The sequence below is a fragment of the Solanum dulcamara genome, chromosome 6, assembly GCF_947179165.1.
Source record: "Solanum dulcamara chromosome 6, daSolDulc1.2, whole genome shotgun sequence".
Classification (NCBI taxonomy): Eukaryota; Viridiplantae; Streptophyta; class Magnoliopsida; order Solanales; family Solanaceae; genus Solanum; species Solanum dulcamara.
In genome coordinates, this window is record NC_077242.1 from 73,376,215 (window position 1) to 73,392,139 (window position 15,925).

General features: G+C 36.9%; 3 non-coding genes across 3 annotated transcripts; all 3 read left to right on the forward strand.

Moving 5' to 3' along the window:
- Positions 1 to 1,922: 1,922 nt before the first annotated feature.
- Positions 1,923 to 2,025, forward strand: LOC129893632 (U6 spliceosomal RNA). The gene has a single exon (XR_008767525.1). It is a non-coding gene; the product is annotated as a U6 spliceosomal RNA (small nuclear RNA).
- A 204-nt stretch (positions 2,026 to 2,229) lies between these two features.
- On the forward strand, positions 2,230 to 2,336 carry LOC129893641 (U6 spliceosomal RNA). The gene has a single exon (XR_008767531.1). It is a non-coding gene; the product is annotated as a U6 spliceosomal RNA (small nuclear RNA).
- Positions 2,337 to 2,364: 28 nt separating this feature from the next.
- LOC129893642 (U6 spliceosomal RNA) lies at positions 2,365 to 2,467 on the forward strand. The gene has a single exon (XR_008767532.1). It is a non-coding gene; the product is annotated as a U6 spliceosomal RNA (small nuclear RNA).
- Positions 2,468 to 15,925: the final 13,458 nt, after the last annotated feature.

Here is a 15,925-nt window from a genome sequence, read left to right on the forward strand (position 1 = left end):
AAATCCCATTTTTCATGAGAGAACCAAACACATTGAAATAGATTGTCACTTTGTGAGGGACAAAATAAAAGAAGGGAAGATTCATACAATGTACATTAATACCAAAGACCAACAAGCTGACCTACTAACTAAGGGACTTGGATATGCTCAACATAATTTCCTACTGGGCAAACTTGGAGTACTCAATATTCTACACCCTGCAGCTTGAAGGGGAGTATGAAGAATGCAAGTTGAGTGGTAGTTAAAGGTTGTTAGAAGTTAGTTAGAATCATGGTTAGATGTTATTGTTAAAAGGCAGTTATAAGTAAGGTTAGCTGGTTGAGTTAAGTCTTTTACAGTCTATAAATACCAAGTCTATATACTTCACAATGTAATTCAATATAATATGAAGAAATAGATATTTTCTGCTTCTCTCTGTTTCTCTCAGTTTCTTCTTCTTCTTCTTCTTCTTTTTCTTCTTCTTCTTTTTATTTTCAGTTAACTCAATTTATAGTAACTCTACTATTTTCATGAAACCAGCAGTAGTAGCAAGTGGATAGCTAGTAAATTCATAATAATTAATGGAAAATTTTGAGTTATATGTAACACTTTTTAGTCTCTTAATTAATGATAAATTTTGATTTAAGTCTTTATAATATCTTATGAAGTGCACACATATATAACTAATTTTGGTTTTGTTATATTGTACATAGAATTATTTGACGTGCAGGCCAATCATTCATGGAAGACTATTTTATTTTGTGGTTTATCCCCTATTATATACATTTCAAGCTTCATGAGTAATAATTAATTTCATTTAAATTGTATGTGTTAAAACTTAATTCACTAAATAAGCATAAATAATAGGTTTTAAAATCAATAAATTAAAAGAACTATGTTAAAATCTTGTAAACGTTCATAAGAATTTGACATATTCAAAATCTGAATTCGCCTCTGTAAATCTTTTTTGAGAATTTGACATCTGAAGTCTCTAATGCATAGTAATATTTAGGTGTGTTTGGTTCAAAATCAAGTCATCTTAGAGTTATATATTCTTGTGATTATAATTAGGATACACAATTTCACTTTCTATATAAGATAAATAACTTTAAAATTAATTTGGTATAAATTTTTTCCTGATTTAGTTAATATCACAACCAAATGCTAGATAAATTTAATCTCAAATTTTATATTGAGATAACCTCTAATCCATATTTCCTAACGTCTCCTTGACTTTTATACGATGTTGAATGTCGTTATGCTCACAAAGTAAGAGTGATCAAAAGTTCAAGATCTCCCGCCTCCAAAACATTTTGTTAAATAGAAACCAAATGACAAAAATCAAACCAAACAATGTTTGTGAAAAGGGTTGATTGATTTGAATAATAAATTAAGCATTATATACACCTTTATACAAAATGATTATTAGTTCTACAATTATTGTTGTGAAAGACCAACAATTAGGAGTTCATTTTCTAGAATAAACCTAAATAGTCGTTCGCTCAATCACTTAAACAAAAAACAGTCGATAGATGACACTGAGGTAGAACTTATCAACGAAAAATACAATGTTTTTGTGTTTATGCTATAAGTGTATATACATTGATACTGCCTGCGCTTACATACAATGTATATGGAAAAATAATGCTACGTTTTGAAAAAGTAAATAACGCTATTTTTCGCAAAAATGAATACTAATCTCACTACTTATGAAATTTTTCTGGTAATTTTCGTTCTTGTTTTTCGCTAAACCGATGGCTCATCAATTCAGTGTATGTTCTACAAGGTCGGCCCATTACGGTTAAGTCCAGGCCCAACTGGATTTTATTGAGATCCAGGCCCATGCAAGTGAAAACACTCAAACTAGCAAGCTAGATCTCCCTCATCGGCTGAAGAAAACTTCTTCGTTGTGTTTATATTGCGTAACATCAATATCTATAATTGTCCCTTCGGGGACATCCGATAAAATTGGAACGATACAGAGAAGATTAGCATGGCCCCTGCGCAAGGATGACACGCACAAATCGAGAAATGGTCCAAATTTTTTTCTCTCTCAACCAAATCCCCATTTCTTTTTACTTTTTTTGAAGGAACATCCGATAAAAATCAAATGTTATTTTTTAACTACGTATGAAGGGACATACGATAAAATTGAAATAATACAAAGAATTTTTCTCAACCAAATCCCCATTTCTTTTTACTTTTTTTGAAGGAACATCCGATAAAAATCAAATCTTATTTTTTAACTACGTTTGAAGGGACATACGATAAAATTGAAATAATACAAAGACGATTAGCATGCCCCTAGCATCCGCAAGGATGACACATACAAATTGAGTGAAATGGTCCAAATTTTTTTCTCAACCAAATCCTCATTTCTTTTTGCTTCTTTGAAAGGACATTCGATAAAATTAAAACGATACAAAAATCTTAGCATGCCCCCTGCGAAAGGATGACACGTACAAATTGAAAAATGGTCTAAACAATTTTCTCAACCAAATCCCTATTTCTTTTTATTCCTTTTGAGAGCTCCATTTTCTTAAGTTTTGCTTTTCTTTGCTTGCTCTATTCTTAGGTCAATGTCCATTTTTTTGTTTATGTGTATGTTGAAAGCTTCTTGCTTTAGAATTATTGACTTTTGCATTATGAACTTTAGTAAGTGCAGTAGTGCACTATGAAGATTGTATTGATTTAGGTCAAATAGCTATTTTGAGTAGCTCCATTAATACAGACGAAACTCTATCATTTTTTTCTTGAATTGGAGAAATAAGAAATTTTCTACGACACTATGAGACGTAGTAAAACATATGTACAAGGCCAAATATCTTTTGACACTCAGGAACAATTGAATTTGACATTCGAGGACGAACGTCATATAAGGAGGAAGAATATTGTAAGCCATCGTAACGTTTTATAGCTAGTTAGGACTCATTTGAGGGTAATAGAGGGCTTGAAGTGTGTGTATGGATGTACAATAGGATATGAGACTTAGTGAAAACAATAAGATGGCTTATTAAACATATGTAGATACTAGAATCGAGGGACTACTTGTTCTTAACGACTATAAACATCTAAATTATGAGAAGATAACACATAAATAGAGTAAATATTAAATAAAGAGAAAGATAAAATAGTTAAAAATTCCTCTTAATTACTAATATTTTCTTAAGAGACGTATAAAAGAGAATTATGACAGATAACTTGAAACAGAAAGAGTATTTGCTATGTTTAATGTATGTTCGGATCAGATTTAGTGACTCATGTGATTCAAAATGAAGAGCTAATCGTCAACCTTAGGGGTCGTCTGGTGTGGTGGATAAGGCAAAATAGTTTTGGGATAAATTTTTAGTAACCCTCAATTGTTTGTTTGGTTACAAAGTGCGGGATAACTTATCCTGGGATTAATAATTATGACTCGGATAAGTTATCCTTCCCTATGAGTGGTATAGTAATCTCGGGATGACTTATCTCGGGATAAAGTAGGTAAATGACAAAAATATCCTTTTAAACCCTTTTTATACATCACTTTTCACATTCATAAAGGGTATTTTTGTAAACAAATAATTTATTCTTAAAATTTATATAATGCTTATTTTTTTGAATATAATCTCATCATAACTTATCTCATCATAACTAATCCCATCATAACTTATCTCATCATAACTAATCTCATCATAACTTATCTCATCATAACTTATCTCATCATAACTAATCTCATCATAACTAATCTCATCATAACATGTATTCAAACCAAATGACCCTTAATCCTTTGCGTGAGTATCGCAAGGGCCAGTGTTAATTACCCCACACTTGTACGTCGTAAGGATTATTATTTTATTGGAAAGTATAAAGGTCGATACTCTATCATACGTGTTATCATGTTGTAATCATTTACAATTTATTGAATATAAATTTGTAGAATGGTTCAATTTATATTAAATTCAAGATATATTAGTTCAAATAAATATTTTGGATTAATAAAGTTGGGTCAATTATTTAAGCCCAATAAATGTGGATTTAATTAAAAAAAAAAACTAAATCCATTGATTTGGGCTATAAAGATGACTCCACTTTGTTAAGCCCAATATCATCTCATCCTAGAGGCCCAAAATCATGCCACATGTCAAAGTTAGGTGGCAATCCAAGTCAAATTAAATGAGCCACTAGAATTATGTCATGTGCCAAAATTAAGTGGCAATCCAAGTCAAATTAAATAAGCCACTAAAATCATGCCACATGTCAAAGTTAGGTGGCAATCCAGGTCAAATTAAATAAGCCACTAAAATCATGCCACATGGCAGAGTTATGTGGCAATCTAAGTTAAATTAAATGAGCCACTCAAATAATGCCACGTGTCCATGTGACATGTTCTGACCAATCAAATTAAGACTCTTCAACAAAGAAATCTGATTGGTCAGTTCAAACCAACCAATCAAATCACACCCCCATACCACTCCCTACAACTATAAATAGGGGTCCTCATTATTCTGAGAGGGGAGGTTTTTTTTTTTGAAGAACAAAAAGCAAGAAGAGAGCTCGTGGATCAAATGCCTCAAATTCTCTACAAAGCTACAAAGTTCAAGCAATCAAATTCAAGCTCAAGTTCAAGATCAAGAACGAAGACAAACATCAAAAAGTTCGAGATCAAGTTACTTGTTCATATTTATCGTTCGTCATAACCATACAAGTGTTCGTGATGAATAATTCAAATCCAAATTTGAAGACGAAGATTCAAGATCAAGCTATTCAAGCCCTTGACTCTAAATCAAATTCAAATTCAAGTTCAACGTGTTTCATATTATTTGAAGAATCAGAGGATTATTATAGAGATTGTAACCGCATCATATTTTGAAATCAAATATTACACTTTGTTACTCCAATTTTCCGGTCTTGATTATTTATTTTTCTCGGCTCGAAAATTTGTTGTTTACAAATTTTGGCAGGCCCAGTAGGACAATCTCTACCTCTCATCTCTTTACATCGATCATCAAACTTCAAGAACACTTAAATGGAATCTAAGAAGTTTGACTCCAGGACTATTATTGCTAAGGCTACTGATTCCAAGTTTTCCTCTGAGGTGGAGAACATACTGGATGCTACTATGGGAAGTTTGGGACCCATCACTAGGAACAGAGCAAACTTACTAGGACAACAAGCACTTCAAGTGCCGTCCGCATCAGTTCCTATTTTTGATCTTCCATCTTCAAAAGGGGCAAGATTCTTTCCGAATGAATTGGAAGAAGGAGAGAATATAGCTGATATTGTTGAAAAGACGTTGGCTCGACTTAGTCCTTTTAACACGAGGAATTGCACTATTCAAGATGAAGATGATGTCTTGATCACTAGATCTGCCTCAGTCACTCCACGTAACTTGTTTCAGACAGATTTCAGTTTGAGGGAAAATCCATGCTTTGCTCCATCATCCATAACAGCCATCCAAGCGATGATGACTAACACCTCAACTGTTGAAGAACAACTGGCGAGTTTGACGAAGGCAATTGAAGGTCTAACAAAATATGTGCAAGATCAGGATAATCGAATTGTCAAGTTGACGGACAGAGTTGAGAATGTCATGGAGGGGGACTCAAGTCATGCACCTGGAAAACGTCCGATGATACAAGAAAAGGGGGATTCAGTTACAAAGCAAATAAATTTGGGTGATGAGCTGCAAGTATCTCCTGAAGGAGGAATTCCCATTCATCAACTGAAGGACTTCATTATGGGAACTATCAAAGATAAGTATGACGTGTCTTCAAAGTCATCATTCACATATGCAAAGCCATACACTTCAAGAATCGATGTTTTGAAGATGCCTGCAGGTTATCAACCTCCAAAATTTCAACAATTTGATGGAAAGGGAAATCCAAAACAACACATTGCCCATTTTGTTAAAACCTGCAATAACGTTGGAGCATATGGAGATTATCTGGTCAAGCAGTTTGTGCGCTCCTTATAAGGAAATGTTTTTGACTGGTATACGGATCTCGAGGCAGGCTCTATTGATAGTTGGGAACAACTTGAGCATGAATTTCTTAATCGCTTCTATAGCACAAGGCGTACTGTAAGCATGGTTGAACTCACAAATACACGTCAATGGGAAGATGAACCCGTCATTGAGTTCATCAACCGATGGAGAAATGCAAGCCTCAATTGTAAGGATAGGCTTAGTGAAACTTCCGGAATAGAAATGTGTATTCAAGGAATGCGTTGGGGACTTCGTTATATCCTACAAGGTATTAAACCCAAATCGTTTGAGGAACTAGCCACACGTGCTCATGATATGGAGTTGAGCATGTCTGCAAGCGGGATTGAAGGACCAATTATTTATGGGCCTCGCAAGGGAAAAGACAAAATGGAGGTAAAGAAAGGGGGAAAATTGGCACCTAAGTTTGGAAACAAGGAGTCGATGAGTGTTAATGCCGTACCTTTGAAAGTGGCTACAAATCTAAGCAAGAATCAAAGGATGAAGACCATAACTTTTCAGAATAACGCTGGTAGAAAGCTGACTTTGAAGGAAATGCAGGCAAAAGAGTATCCTTTCTTGGACTCAGATGTTCCAGCAATTTTCGAAGAGCTTCTGGCGTTAAAACTATTTGAGCTACCTGAAATGAAGCGTCCAGATGAGGCTGGGAGGACTAATGATCCAAATTACTGCAAATATCACCGTTTGATGGGCCATCCTATTGAAAAGTGTTTTATCTTTAAGGAAAAGATTATGGACTTGGCCCGTGAAGGAAAGATATTGCTTGAAGATGAGAAGGAGAGTTCAAATCAAGTCTCTGTCACTTTTGGTTCACTTGACCCCATAGTTCTTTGCAACTTTGTTGAAGTACATGATAGTGGTGATGACCTAGCCACATCACCATCAAAGATGATTAAATTTGGTGACTTCAAACCAATAAATGTTAACGTATCATCGCTTGTTCCTTTGATGAATGAAGTAATATGGGAAGATAAATCTCTAGAGGAAAACCAATCTTGCGGTGCTTATACTGATGATGAAGGATGGATTTTAGTGACACGACGAAGACGTCGTAAAATGAGCTTGCAAATAGAACCAAATAAGCAAGTGACTAGAGCGAAGATAAGAACAAAGTGGTGCCATCCACCTACCCCTAAAACTCAAAGGGTAAAGAAGAATGTGAAGAAGTCAAGAGTCGAGGGAAATTACTATCAAAAGCAACGCCCTCCGGTGACATTAGAGGAATTCTTGCCAAGTTGGTTTCGTGAAAATATTTCTCATCGTGACACCAAGGCCTCGTGTTGTAACATTGATAGAGAAGAGACGATGGTAGAAAGCTCATCACCATCATTACCTCCATCACATGAAGTCCCTATAAAGCCTCACTATGAAGAAGTGGACACTTGTGATGCAAAGTTTACATTCACTAATGATGATCTTTTATTGGGTGAAGTGTTACATAATCGTCCTTTATATATGGTAGGTTTTGTGCGTGGACATAAAGTAAATAGGATCATGGTGGATGATGGATCTGGGGTCAATATTCTCCCTATTCGTACTGTGAAAGAACTTGGAATACCGATAAATGAACTGTCTGAAAGTCATTTGATGATTCAAGGTTTTAACCAAGGGGGGCAGAGAGCCATTGGTGCTGTCAAATTAGATATAATGATGGGGGATATGCGTTCGAGTGCACGGATGCATGTTATTGACTCAAAGACCTCGTATAACATCTTGTTAGGAAGACCATGGATACATGAGAACAAAGTAGTACCGTCCACCTACCATCAATGTTTCAAATACTTTGAAGATGGGGTTCAAAAGAAGGTAGTTGCTGACGATGAACCTTTCACCGAGACGGAGGCGCACTTTGCTGATGCAAAATTCTACTTAAAGAATCATATTTCAAAAGAAGTTAAAGTTGATAACGTGATACCTGCTGATATCACAAAAAGGGTTGATGTAGCACCTGCTAATGCGAGGGTCATGATTGAAAAGGATAAAATGCTTTCAGATATGAGTAAAGTACCTAAGATAAGTGAGGCATCTTCAAGTAAGAGAATGACTCTTAGTTCTCACTATGTCCCAAAGACAAACAAAGTCAAGATCCCACCCTCTAAATTGCAGAGTAGTAAGTTGACATTCCCTATCAAGCAAATTGATGCAATCAAATCACCTTCAAAAATGATAGAAGGATTTGTCAGACCATCGAATCATGATTCACATGAATCACTCCCTAAAAATCGTACAAATGAGGGTTTTGACCCGAATGCATATAAGTTGTTGGTGAAAGCAGGATACAATCCCAATGAAGCTTCTAAAGTAGGGAAGCTTCCAAATGAAGTTATTGAAAGGGCAAATCATGGCCTAAATCCAACTCAAAGGATGATGATAGAGAAAGGGTATGATGTCAAGCAATCACGCGAAGGCCTGGGTTACAAACAACCGTCACCAATCCGAATCTCTATAAAAAGGATGAGCATCAACTACATTACCCCTGTGGAAGAATCGATGATGTTCAACAAAAAGCCTTCTGTGTTTGATCGACTTAGTGGCATGACTCCTAACGTTTCTGCATCTGATCAACTAATAGAATCAACTCAAAAAATTTCAGTATTTGATCGATTGGGACCAATGAAGAAGAAATACAAGCGCCAAGGAAATTATAGAACAATGGAAGAACGGGTATATGCTCGGGAACATAATTCACCCAAGAATTGGCCCAGTTTGATCCCTTCTAGAATGAGGCGAGAAACAAAACTTGTAGTTTCATGTGGAGATGTTCTGAGAGCAAAAACTCATACCATAGTTCACACTAGGGAGCGAGATGAAGATGAAGAAAGTGTGGGATCATCAAATCACATCACAATTTGTGACGAAGAAAGTACTCCACTATATGCAAAAATTGATGACAGGTTTGTTGATATTCATGCATGCCATCACATATCTTTTAATGATGGTGATCCTCAAGAAGATGAGGATGTTGAAGATGCGCCACCTGAACTCGAGGAAGGGATAAAGAATATTGTTGATGCATTGAAGGAAGTAAATCTTGGAGTTGATGATGATATAAGGCCTACATATGTGAGTGCTTCGCTGGATGACGATGAAGAGAAGAAATATATTGAGCTGCTTATAGAATTTAGGGATGTATTTGCTTGTAGTTACAAAGAGATGCCAGGGTTAGACCCTAAAGTTGCAGTTCATCGTCTTGCTGTAAGACGAGGTACTCGTCCTATTAAACAAGCGCAACGTCGCTTTAGACCTGAATTGGTTCCTTTGATCGAAACTGAAGTTAACAGGCTCATTGAAGCAGGTTTTATTCGTGAAGTCAAATATCCTACATGGATTTCAAGCATTGTACCTGTAAGAAATAAGAATGGCCAAATACGAGTTTGTGTTGACTTTAGAGATCTTAATAATGCATGCCCTAAGGATGAATTTCCTCTTCCAATCCCTGAGCTTATGATTGATGCTACAACTGGATACGAGGCAATGTCCTTCATGGATGGTTCATCTGGATACAATCAAATTCGCATGGCACCAAAGGATGAAGAACTTACTGCATTTTGCTCTCCTAAAGGTATATATTGCTACAAAGTGATGCCTTTTGGTTTAAAAAATGCTGGAGCCACTTATCAACGAGCCATGCAGAATATTTTTGATGACATGCTTCATAAAAATGTTGAGTGCTATGTCGATGACTTGGTAGTAAAATCAAAGAAGAGTGATGACCACTTGAAAGATCTGAGAATGGTGTTTGAACGGCTTCGAAGATACCAACTCAAAATGAATCCTTTAAAATGTGCCTTTGGAGTTACTTCGGGAAAGTTTCTCGGTTTTATTGTTCGATATCGAGGAATCGAGATTAATCAAGATAAGATTGATGCTATTTTGAAGATGCCTGAGCCAAAAAATATTCATGAGTTGAAAAGCTTATAAGGAAAATTAGCATATCTTAGGAGGTTTATCTCAAATCTGGCTGGGAAATGTCAACCGTTCAGTCGCCTTATGAAGAAATTTTTTCCTTTTGAATGGGACCAAGCTTGTACCAATGCTTTTGAGAACATAAAGTCTTATCTGATGAAACCTCCAGTACTTGTAGCTCCTATACCTGGAAAACCATTGATTTTATACATTGCAGCACAAGAAAGGTCAGTAGGAGCACTTCTCGCACAATAAAATGATGAAGGGAAAGAAAATGCCCTATATTACTTGAGTAGGATGATGACACAAAACGAGATCAAGTATTCACCTATTGAGAAGTTATGTCTGGCACTCGTGTTCTCGATTCAGAAGATGAAGCATTACTTTCAGGCTCATATTATACAACTTGTCTCTAAAGCGAATCCTATCAAGTTTGTCATGTCCAAGCCTGTCTTAAGTGATAGGCTAGCAAGGTGGTACCTCCAGTTTCAACAATTTGAGATTGTGTATATATCTCAGAAGGCAGTGAAAGGACAAGTGCTAGCAGATTTCTTGGTCAATCATCCAATTCCGAATGATTGGGAGTTATCTGATGAATTACCTGATGAAGACGCAATGCTAGTAGAAATTCAGCCACCTTGGAAGATGTATTTTGATGGTGCTGCACATCGTGAAGGAGCCGGTGCTGGAGTGGTATTTGTCACTTCCCATGGAGAAGTTTTGCCATACTCCTTCACTCTAACACAAAACTGTTCCAACAACGTTGCTGAATATCAAGCACTCTTACGTGGGCTTGAGATGGCCATTGATATGAAACAATTGCAACTACAAGTTTTTGGGGATTCCAAGTTGGTGATCAATCAAGTCTTGGGTAATTATGAAGTAAAGAAGCCTGAGTTGATCCCATACTGCAATTACGCTCAAAAGATGATAGGATGGCTTGGAGAGGTGACTATTCAACATGTCCCAAGAAAGGAAAATAAAAAGGCTGATGCATTGGCAGCTTTAGCTTCTGCATTAGTATCTCCTGATGAAATACAAGTTGTGGTTTGCCAAAGATGGATAACTCCACCTCCAAATGAGCATGAAAAAGAATTTCAACAAGTTATCGCCACTTCGGAAGCTGAAATTGACGATTGGCGACAACCAATAATAGATTACTTGTGTTATGGAATATTGCCAGAAAACCTTCGAAGAAGAACAGAAATCCGACGACGAGCCCCTCGTTTTCTTTATTATAAAAATACACTTTACAGGCGATCGTTCGATGGAGTTCTCTTACGATGTTTGGGGGCAGATGAATCTACTCAAGCTATGCAAGAAGCGCATTCTGGAGTATGTGGAGCGCATCAGTCTGGACCAAAACTTCATTTTCACATAAAAAGGATGGGATATTACTGGCAAACCATGGTGAAAGATTGCTTGGATTACGTCCGAAGATGTAAAGCTTGCCAATTCCATGCGAATTTTATACATCAACCCCTAGAAGTATTGCACCCAACTATTGCCTCATGGCCATTTGAAGCTTGGGGTTTGGATGTTGTTGGACCATTGCCTAAGTCCTCTGGTGGACATTTGTACATCCTGGCTGCAACTGACTACTTCTCAAAATGGGCAGAAGTTGTTTCTCTTAGAGAAGTAAAGAAAGAGAATGTCGCCAACTTCATTCGAGTTAATATTATCTACCGTTTTGGTATTCCTCGATACATATTGACAGATAATGGCAAGCCATTTGATAACAAGTTAATGACGAAGATATGTGATCTTTTTGGCTTCAAGCAACGCAATTTCTCTATGTATTATGCGGCCGCTAATGGTCTCGCTGAAGCATTTAACAAGACACTCTGCAACTTGTTGAAAAAAGTTGTTTCCAAGTCTAAGAGAGATTGGCATGAAAGAATGGAAGAGGCTCTTTGGGCATATAGGACTACGTATCGCACGCCAACACAAGCGACTCCTTACTCTCTTGTTTATGGAGTTGAAGCAGTTCTTCCACTTAAACGTCAAATACCGTCATTGCGCCTTGTCATTCAAGAAGGGCTAACTGATGAAGAAAATGCTCGGCTGCGCCTTGAAGAATTGGAGGCTCTTGATGAGAAAAGACTAGAGGCCCAACAAAGTCTGCAATATTATCAAGCTCGTCTAGCTCGATCTTTTAATAAGAAGGTTCGTCTTAGATGCTTCCAAGTGGGTGATCAAGTTCTTGTTGTAAGAAGGCCCATTATTACTTCTCGTCGGTCTGGAAGCAAGTTCTCCACCAAATGGGATGGACCATATGTGGTACAAGAAGTATACTCAAGTGGCGCTTACAAACTGGTTGACTCAGAAGGATTGCGCATTGGCCCCATTAACGGAAAGTTCATAAAGAGATACTATCCTTGAAGAAAAGAAACTCACTCCTTAAGGTATGAGTATAAACTGCATGTTACTCCTGGCCTGCAAGAGTATAAACTGTGCACGACACCCAAAAAAAAAATATCCGCTAGGTTGAAAATCTCGAAAGAGGCGGCCTAGGCAAAAGTTAGGACCAAAAAAAAAAATTTTAAAAAAAAACAAATCATTCTCTCAGAACTACGTTATGACTTGATCCTCTTCACTAAGGTACGTAGGCGCTTGGAATTACATTCTGAGTTCAGTCGTATGAGTATCCAAAGAACCCATAGTCTCTCTTGACCCTCTCCACCGTAATCCATAAGTTAAATTCTAAATTTTAGTCTCATAAGTTCAAAAGAAATGGGGCACACTGTTATTTGAGCATCACAATATTCTTGTGTATTGTCATATATGACATATGAATTAAAGAGGGCCAATCAAGACAGAATTTGAATTGACTTCAAAGAAATATTCGTACGAATCCATAGAGCTATTAGCTGTGATTATTGTACATGTTGTAGTTTTTTTTGGATTCTCTACACTAAGATACGAATATTTTCTTTTAATAAGAACATGCGAATGTGAATCTATCAGCTTTTCTGTATGTGAAATTCATTTTTGAAGATTGCTTAGAACTATCCTGCAAGACTTGAACTATAAATTTTGGATATGTTAAGAAGTTTGGTTTCTGATAGACTAAACCTCTCCTGGATTTGATGCTCTCATACAATGATATATCTCTCATACTATCGAAACACACAAGGTAATAAAAAATGATATTTAGGGGAAAGTCCACACTTAATGTGAATTACATCAATGCATCAATATGAGCATATAACTGTTGAAGCTGAAACGTAAAAAGAAATACTTAAAGAAATAGGCAACATAATGCAATCAAAAGGACTTATGAAAGAGTGACAGCTAAAAAAAAAAAACGATAATATATAGTTCACAATAAGCTAGCCTAAACGCAGCTTATAATTAGTTAAGTCTTGAAGAAAAACCTCTAAAACTCTCTTCTTCTCTTCCACATCATTTGAGGCATTCGCAGTAGCTAGAGAAACATCAGCACATTTGTTATACTCTTGTTCAGCTGCTGAGACTTTAGATTCGACATCTTCAACTTCTTTCATGGCAGCATCTCTAAGGGCTTTTAACTCCTTCACCTTCTTCCTCGCCTCCTTAAGAGATTGGCAGATGTCAGACAATTCTTCGAATTTCTCATTCTTTTCAATCAAGACAAGATCAAGGTGTCTTTTGGCATTTATATATGGCTCGGATTCTTCAATTTTCAAGGCTTTATAAGATAGGGATGATCGTGCTTGGTCGTAGGAGGTGGCAAGTACAAAGAGAGATCCTAACAAGTTCTTCAAAGGAGAAATATCCACACCCATTTCATCTACATCCTTAAGAATTACTTGGGCCTCGTCCTCAAGAGAAGAAACACGTTCTGCAGTGAGATCAGCGAGCTTAGAACGAATCTTATTCCAAGCTCCTTTGACAAAATTCATTCGAAGCTCTGAGATGACTTGCTTTCCATCAAAAATGGACACGGACGTAGTCCTTTCATGTGGGACAAAAGTAGCCTCTCGCCCTAATTTGGGTGACGAGATTGATTTTCTTGAAGTCGGCCCCTCTACAGATTCATTACTATCTTGTGGCTTGCTTTGACAAGAAGTCTCCAACATGCTAACGTCGTTCGCCTAAAAAAAAAAATTTTAAAAAAAATTTAAAAATAATAATAAAAAAAAAATATATATATATATATATATATCATAGTTAGTGGAATCATGTGGTATCATGGAATAAAAAAATAATAATAATAATAATAAAAAAAAATCATTACCTCTTTAATAGCTGTCAAAGTCTTTGAAAAACTAGCATTGTTGTCGGAAATCTCTATCGGATGTGTACTACCATCGTTTGGCGTGTCACAAGGTAGTTTCAACTGCTTCCAACAACGATCACTACGGGTGCTACTACTTTCATCTTGAGATGGCCGCTTGTGAGATGTCTGTTGAATTTGAGCTGAATACTTTTCATTTTCAACTTTCTCAAGGGAAAATCCCTTGATCTTGTCTGGAACAACAACTTTAGACTTTAGAATAGCAGTTTGACTCACTATTAAGACCTCCTCGTCTTTCTTTTGAAGAATATTACTATCCAGACCAACAGCACTCACCAAGGACTGTATATAATTTTCAAGAAAATTTCCATGCACCTTCTCCCACCAAGACTTGTAATTGAGCGAAAAGAATTTCTTCAAGTTGGACCCACTAGGAGGAAATGTTGCTCTTGCCCTAGATTTTGTCAGTACACAAATTCGTGCAAGTCTTAAGCCCTCGGCTAATGAAGCTTTACGAAAATCTTGATCTAATCGACCAGGAGCATCTTGAAAAAAGCCAAATTGACGACTGAATCTGTGGGGACTATAAGGCTCCACAATAAAGATATTTTCGTCCCTTAAAGTGAGATAGTTTGAGCGAAGGCTCATAAAGAAATTTGATTGAAATTCCTTTTCAGTGTCGTCGTCGCGGTAGTAGTGAGCATTAGGCCTTTGGATCAATGTTGCATCCCACACAATGGTTCCCCCTCCATGTATACGCTTTCTCGCATCCTCTTTATCAAAATACCTGGCAGCACATTCACCAGAAAAAGAAGCCATAAGAGGATCAGCCGGTCCACCTGCTAGCGGGTAATGAGTTTTGAAGTAGTAGGCCAACCAACCATACACATAATGAATTGGAAAACAAGTTTGAACGAGATCAAGTCGTGAGCATTTTGAAATCGTATTTAGACCTTTGTAAATGCTGGCTAAGACGGGAACTGCAAGGCTAACTCTTCGTCCACATGCTAAATGACAGGCGATTCTGAAGACGCCCGGACGAATAAAGCCATTCTCCTTCGTAGGAAGCACAAATACACACAACCAGCAAGATAAAAAAGATGCCAAGTATATCTCATTTTGTTTGTGACTCTTAACTTCCATCTGGTGAAATAAAGCTTCTTCAGCAGGAGACCAGTTAACAGATTCACCAATTACGCCATTTGGGTTATGCGATGACTTAAGACGGGCAGACTTCTTTTCTCTTCTCGGTGGGGTTGTCCATATTTCATATCTTTCTTACACCAAAACTCTACCCATCTTTCCACAGAAACATTTGGGTCATGATTATTTTTTACTCGAATTCGATGAAAAGCATCAAATAAATGCTCACAAGAGTGAGGAAGAAACCTTTTACCCTTATCAAATGTGCCTAAAAGTTCTGCAACATTTGGCACGACTTCCTCGTAAAGACTTCCTGCTATGGGTAAACTACCAATCACGTGTAAGTCCCAAAGTGATATAGATAATTCTCCGACTGAAGTAAGTAGTGTATTTATAACAGGACACCAAGCTTCGCAGAAGGCCTGCAAGATGTTAGTGTTACGATCATAAGTAAAAAGTGAACCATACACAGCATCATATATTTTTGCATCCTTCAAAGTCTGGCGATTCCTGCTAAGGATATCTTCAGTCCACTCCCAATAGCCCGGAATGTAGTGAAATTCTCCATCAAGTGTAAAAGTGTCATTTCATCGAATCTCTTTATTAACGATTCGTCGCCCCAAACATGGTAAAGAAATTGCAATATTTTTGGTACGATGGTTAGGAGTACAAAGTATCCACGTCTTAGGAGGACG